The sequence below is a fragment of the Mesoplodon bidens genome, assembly GCF_964165515.1.
Source record: "Mesoplodon bidens genome assembly, chromosome: 11".
Taxonomy (NCBI): Eukaryota; Metazoa; Chordata; class Mammalia; order Artiodactyla; family Ziphiidae; genus Mesoplodon; species Mesoplodon bidens.
Genome location: NC_138167.1, coordinates 48,043,606 through 48,050,956, shown reverse-complemented (window position 1 = coordinate 48,050,956; position 7,351 = coordinate 48,043,606). Strand labels below are relative to the sequence as shown.

The window sequence follows — 7,351 nt, the reverse complement described above, 5'->3', positions numbered from 1 at the left end:
AGCTAGAGTCCTGAAGTTCAGGAAAATTATTTGGGCTGAATATATGAGATAAAGAACCATCAACAAGCTTACACAGAGAGAGCCCACTCATAAGAGAAGATGCTCTAGGACAGAGTTTCATATACCAGAAAAATTTAATGAAAAGAGAGGAAGAAAAACTCACAAAGGATCCCTGCACTCATTCAGCATGGTCAATCATGCACCTGTGCCTCTCTGATCTGAAGGGTCCACTGGAGGTCATGAGGCCCAATGCCCTCTGTTTATAGGTGAGGAGACTGGGTCCCAAAGAGGGGGAAGTGACCTATAACTCCTTCCTCTAGCTCCATCACTCACTAACCCACCCATCATCTCTATTTCTCTTTTTCTTCCTAACCTGCTAAGAACCATCATATCTCAGTTCAAGGGTCATTTCCTCAGGGAAGCCCTTGCTCTCCATCCCGACACAGTAAGTTCCTTTTGGTATACTTGTTTCTCTTTTATTATGCTAGTTATAATTGTAAAAAAAAAAAAAACTTTTTAGAGTATGTAAGAAAGTTATTCCCATCCTCCCTCAACCTGTCCCCACTCCCTGCAGACTTCCTCTGTCTTATTACCCTGCTTTGTCTTCAAAGCACTTACCAGCACCTGCTATTTTAAAATACATTTATTATCAATTTTCTCTTCTACTGAAATGTAAACTCAAAGATTTTGTCTGTTTTGGTCATTACTCTATCTCTAGCACATAAAAGAGTGCCTAACATGTGAAAAGGGCTCAGTATATATTTACTGAGTGACTGAATGCATTTGTTTCACATCTGTCTGATCTTTGAGTCAGTTCTGTGAAGACAGAGACTATGTCAGTATTTTTCATCATCTCCTCAGAGCTTAGCACAGTGCCTGGCACTTAGTAAACGTTTATAGAATAAATGTATGAAAACACCACAAAGCTAGATTTTGCATAAGCTAGTTTTATTTTTAATGCACCACACATAGGAGATCATAAAAATATTTTTGGTTATTGTATAAGTAAAAGAATTAATTAAATAAATAATCATATGATCCATAGGCAACCCCACTGGTAAGACCATAAGTTGCACTGGCAGTGAGATGTTACATACACTCTATGGCCTGTGTCCTCTTTGAAGGAAGGGGCTAGTTTGAGGTCTCTGTAGCTTTCTTTTTTTTTTTTTTTTTTTGCGGTACGCGGGCCTCTCACTGTTGTGGCCTCTCCCGTTGCGGAGCGTAGGCTCAGCGGCCATGGCTCACGGACCCAGCCGCTCCGCGGCATGCGGGATCTTCCCGGACCGGGGCACGAACCCGTGTCCCCTGCATCGGCAGGCGGACTCTCAACCACTGCGCCACCAGGGAAGCCCTCTGTAGCTTTCTTGAATGGATGGTAATGGGGCTGTACAGAGTCAGAGGACCTTGACGTGAGCCTCAGCTACTGTGCAGGCAGTCAGACTTTGGGCAAGGAGGAAAATCTGAATCTCTGTTTTCTCATTTGAGTTATCTCCCAAGGTCTACATGACAAACTATATAGAAATAGGCCTTAAAGTCTAGTTTTTGGTCCTAATTCCAACACCAGTTGGTTTAGTTTGGGAACCTTGGATTTGTCAGTTCACTTCAGAAAGGATTGGTTACATTGTTGGAAAAAATAGGGATAACAACATGTCCATAATGGAGTAAAATTGATTGGAAAACAAAAGTAATTGGCTAATGTAAGAACTCTATTTCTGATGAGAACTAACTTACATAGTTCATGATCTTTAACAAGGCAATTGATTCTTCTTGGTTTAGTCTAAACATGCTGCTGGGTACAGGGTAGTCTCCCCAGTTTCTACCTAACATATTTTGTTATTTTAATTGTCTTCTCAATATTTAAAAATTTCCCTCTTTCCATATCCTTCTACAGTATTTACCCTTTGGGATTCATCATCTGGCACTGAACGACTCTAGAAGCTTTCTGTATCCTGTCTGTATGCAGGTTCTCTCTGCCATGGTTTTGAGCTGCTGCAATTCCTCGGACAAAATTAAAGTGGTGAATGCATGAGTAGCCTAAAATCCTATGCATATACTAGAAACATATATGGGAATCCTCCACTCTATTTGCAAATTAAAGCCAGATGATGATACTGTTCTACATCTATTTATATGGAAATTAACTATTTTAAATTGTAATACCCAGTGCTGGCAAGATTTGTTGAGGCTTATATGACCTTATACATTATTGGTAGCATTATATTTGGTACAATAATTTTGGCAACATGAAATCTAGGTTCTCTCTTTTGGAAATTTATCTTAAACAAATGATTCAAAGAAGAGAAAAAACTATGTATGAAAATATATATTCCAGGGTTATTTTCAAGACGGTGACACAAGGATCAACCTAAAATATCTAATAACTGGAGAATAGCTACTTTATTTTTGTAGAAACAAACGACAGAATATTATCTAATGATTAAAATGATAATTATAGAGGAGAGGCAGAAAGAATATATTCATGATATCTAGTAAAAAATCAGAATACATGATTAGTATAAATTCATTAAATTATGTAAAAATATGCACACAATAGGGGCTTATGTGGAATTAACAGTGGAAAAATAAACAGCTGAGTTGTTTGGGTAGTAACAGAATGGTCAGTTGTCTTGATTTTACATTTTTTTAAATATGCTTTTTATATTTTCAATGAAAAATATCTTTATGGGGGGTAATATGCAATCCAAATTCTACCCTTTTGCTTCAAATTCAGCAATTAATTAAGCTCAATTCCAACAAAATATATGCACCTCTTCCTCTTACCACTCTATTTCTACCCTGTATATTCTCTAACAAGATTGAACTTGGTCTGAGAAGCCATTTTTTCAAGAAGGAGTCTTAAATGCTCAGCTGGAGAATGGAACTGGCTCAAGTAGTCTGATTTTTCTCTTAGTTATTCTGCTTTATTCTTATGTCTGTCCCCTGTCTACTAGCTCTTTAATCCCAAGTTTGTGGTCTAGGAAATGTGGCTGGAGGATACGGTCTTGAGGCCACTGGGAAGGTTGAAGGCTATTGAAAGGTTCCTGGTAGAAAAGTAAAGAAAGAAGCTTTTTAAGGGAAGAGAATGTCTTGAAGTGAAGACAAGAGGAGCTGTGCTCTTGTGTAGTAGGAAGAAAGGGGTATCAAAAATGTCCTTTTTTCTTCTCCAATTCTTACCCTAGTTGCAGACTTTGTGGTCTTCCTGAGTAAATCTTTGTAGACACAAGGTGTTTAGACTTTTAGATAATGAAAACTTTCAAAAAATCTTGTTTTGTGACAAGAATGTAAAGGAGAGTTACAGATTTTGCTTTATCTCTGAAAAATTCTAAGAAGCTGTGCAATTAAGTCTGTGATTTCTACAGATTTGGTCTTGCTTGGAGATGGGCCCTGAACTAAATGACCTCTCAAATTACTTTCAGCTTAAGATCCTGGCATTTATCTAGGAAATCTTCAACCAGAGAATACTCCAAACTCACTCCATAATTCAGAAATGCTCCATTCAGTTGCCCCCCCACTGAAGTTATAGCTCCCCCCTCCATTATATCCCAAAGGAATCTTGAACTTCATCTTATAAATGAAGGGAAAGGACAGATTACAGATTAATAAAGTGGCAAATTGCTCAACCTTGTAAATATCTCACCCCAGCTCTGTCATGACCTACTTTTGCCAGTTTGGCAAGGCAGTTTTTGCTTCTTCTTCTTGAACTTAGTTCTCTCTGCTGTGCAATGAAAGGTTTGGACCCTAGTAAGATTCCTCACATCTCGTGGGATGGGAAGGACCAAGAAGGACTGTTGAGTCTCGCTCTAACATGGAGACCTGAGTCGTTGCCTTCTGTGTCACTTTGAGAGTGAATGATGTGCAGTGCTCAAAGAACTCAGTTAGACTTCAGGAAAAGCTGGTTTTCTTTCCCAACCAGTTGAAAACTGTGTTTAATGCAGTTAAATAGTCACTTTGTGTTTAGTTTTGGATAAAGCCTAAAGTGTTGGTATGCATGGGCTCTGGTTTGAGTCAGTACCTATTAAGAAGCTTTAGCCATCCTCCTTTTCTTCCTTCTTCTTCCTCCTTTATCACTTTTGGTTCTAAGGAGGGCTCCTGGAGGGTGTGACTTGTATCATTTTTCTGTCTCTCTACTTGGTACCCATATGCCAGGCTGGTTCTTAAAGAGTGAGAGGGAGTAATGAGGGCCCCAGGGAGCTGGGGACTAATCAGTACTCACGGGGAAACAGCAGTAGCCAGTTATCTGGACCCCTGGCACTTCTGCCTCTATTGTGGTCCGGAGAAAGGGGAGGATATGGGGTGGACACTGAGGGCCTATAAACCCTTCTGCTAGCCAGAGACCAGCCTGGGGCTTCCTCAGGTTTGACAAAACTCGACCTCAATGTGCACTTACATGCACATATACTCCTACCCACATTCTCTCACATATATGCAAACAGATAAGCCTTACTTTTAGAATCACAGGATTCTATGGAGCATAAAGGATCACATGGATCATTTTATTTCAATCTCCAATCTGATGCATGAGTCCCATACAACATGTCCCATAAGTGACCATCCAGCCTCTGTTTGAACTTCCTCAGGAACTCTCTTCCATCAGCTAAAGTTTCTTTGCCTCCATCCTGCTCCAAATCTTGACATTATATTACCTATGTGACCACTTCCACAAACATCTAAACAAGCTTTAGTATCTCCTCTTAAAAACAAAACAAAATCAAAAGCAAGAAGAAAAAACAAACAAAAAAAACCCTTGACTTTCCTTAAACCTACTGCTCCATTTTCTCAATCTCCTTCACAGCAAAACTTCTCAGTAAATTTATCTATGGTTGCTCTTTGTACTTTTTCACTTGCCATTCTCTCCTCATCTTATTCCAGCTAGTTGAAACTTCTCTTGTCAATACTGTCAACCCCTTTAAAACAAATGTTGCAAAACCCAATGGTAATTTTTCTGTTTTCTTCTTATTTGAATTTTGAGTGGCATCCAACACACCTGACCTCTCTATCCTCCTTGTAGCATTCTCTTTCCTTGGATTTTGTGACACAAAAATTTCCTGATTTCCTTACTTATTTAATGGCTGCTGCTCCTGTTTCTCTTGCTGGGTCATTCTCAACTTGAACTAGAAATGCTGGACTGCTCCAGATCTCATTCCCAGGACCTCCTCTTCACTTCATTTTCCTTAGATGTTCTATGTTAATCTTATATCACTAAATACCACATATACGCCAAATATTAGCCCTGACCTCTCCCCAGAATGTCAAGATAATATGTACAACTTGACATTCTACTTTAATGTCTAATAAGCATCTTAAGCAGTTTAGCCAAAATGCAACTAGCCAAACAGCCAAACTAACAAAAGATCAAATCCTTAATTTTCACCCTTCTATTGTGCATTTCCCCCAATCATGCTGATTTTAGTAACTGATGCCACCATTTTTACCCAGTTGCTCAAGTGAAAATCTAAGACTTAGACAAGATACTACAGTGAGGTAGGAGGAACAGGCAGAGAAATCCTTGTTTTTGCTTGTGGTGGAGTTGATGCTCAGAATCGTGGACACAATGCGAGCATAGGAGAAGAAAATGAGGAGGACAGTTCCAAGGCTATGTGTGACATAAGACCAGGCCAGGACAGTGAGATTGGTGGAGCAGGCTAGAGGGAAGAGGGAGGGCAGCTCACAACTGCAATAGGAGACAGTGTGGGTCTCACAGAACTCTAAATTGCCAGCTCCAAAGATATTGATGTGATCATCCAGAAAGCCCAGGCCCCACTAGGCCAACAGCAGTCCCACACACAGGTGGTTTCTCATCACCTGACTGAATAACAGAGAATGACAAATGTCAACATAGTGGTCATGGGCCATTGCTAGGAACAGGAAGGATTCAATGCCCTCAGAGGCAGAAACGAAGGAGATGTGGGCCACGCAACCCGCTACTGAGATTGCTTTCTTTTTAGACAAGAGATTTTCCAGCAACTTGGGCACTGAGACTGAGAAGTAGCAGATGTCAAGGAAGGAGAGTTGTTCTAGGAAGAAGTACATAGGTACATGGAAATGGGAATCAGCACTGATCACCAGCAGCATCACCAGATTCTTCATCAGGGTTAGGAAGTAAACCCCAAGGAATAGCACAAAACACAGAGCCTGGATGTGGGGGTCAGCAGATAGCCTGAGGATGGTGAACTTGGTGATGGTGCTGTGTTTCTCAAAAAGAAGAAACTTTCCCTTGGAATAAAATTAGCATTTCAAACCTCATTTTTTGCCTGTTTCCTCTGGGCCTTAAATCCTTTCTCTATACACATTATTTCTTGACTCTGGGATCCAAGTTCAAGTTTTGAACCACCTTCACTAACTCTCTAGACTCAACAGTATATTTTATTTTCTTATATTCTACACCCTCAACTCTAGATCAAGCTGATGCTGCTCAGTCTAATAAAATATTTAGATAGATGATAGATTACAGCATTTGCAGATGCAGAGAGAAGTTGCTAATATAGGTGGAAGGGCTGAATTTATTGAAAGGGGAATGTCAATAGGAGCCAGAGAATAAGTGGAGGAGTTTACCTTGGGAATAGGGATGCTTGATCCATTGTTAGAGGAAGGAAAGCAAAAAGTGTGGAGAAAGATACAGGGAAGTTTTTGTATCTGGAAGGGAAGGGAGTTTCTTATTTATAGCCTCTATATTGTCAATAAGGTGAAAGGTAAAGTCATCAGTGGGGGTATGCAGGGGGAGACTGGTGTTTGAAATAACTACTTTGGATTAGTTGCAGTGGTGAAGTATAGTCCAGATTTTTGGTTATAAATTTGAGTCCAGTGGTCACTCTTATGTGATTTTTCTCATGTTTGGTATATGTGGAGAGTCAGTCATTGCATTTATGTCAGACATGTGATGTAATAAAAGGAGAGATGGGTTATGGAGTTAAGAAATTTCCCTGGTGATTAAGTGAATGAATCTTGCCTGTGTAATGAGAGAAGTAAGGATATGAGTGGTATGAAATGGAAATGTGGTCGACATAAAGGATTAGTGTTCTCAATGCATGTGAAAAATGGCTGGTGTAGGAACACTAAATTAAATGAATCAGACAGAGAGGTGACTGTGGTAGGAGAGTGTTTGAAATTGAGGTTTTTGAAGGTGCTGGCTGAATGTGTGAAGGAAAACATCCTTGGATGGAGGGACACAAGGAAACCAGAGACTTGGTACTAATTAAGATGAGAATTTTGGGGGTTATTTTTTCTTCTTCTCCTAGAAAAGTCACATGATGTTAAAGCATTTTAAAATATGTTAAAGTTTTAAAATTTAGAAATTAGAGCACAAGGAAGTTAGTCCAGAGATACCCCAGATGTTCTACTGTAGAAAGGCACC

At 39.7% G+C, this 7,351-nt stretch overlaps 1 pseudogene across 1 annotated transcript; it reads right to left on the bottom strand.

The window, feature by feature from the left end:
• Positions 1-5,406: 5,406 nt before the first annotated feature.
• LOC308625742 (olfactory receptor 8S1-like) lies at positions 5,407-6,578 on the bottom strand (annotated as a pseudogene). The gene is made up of 2 exons: positions 6,553-6,578; positions 5,407-6,184 (listed from the first exon to the last, which is right to left on the bottom strand). The product of its transcript is annotated as an olfactory receptor 8S1-like (transcript).
• Between the last annotated feature and the right edge of the window lie 773 nt (positions 6,579-7,351).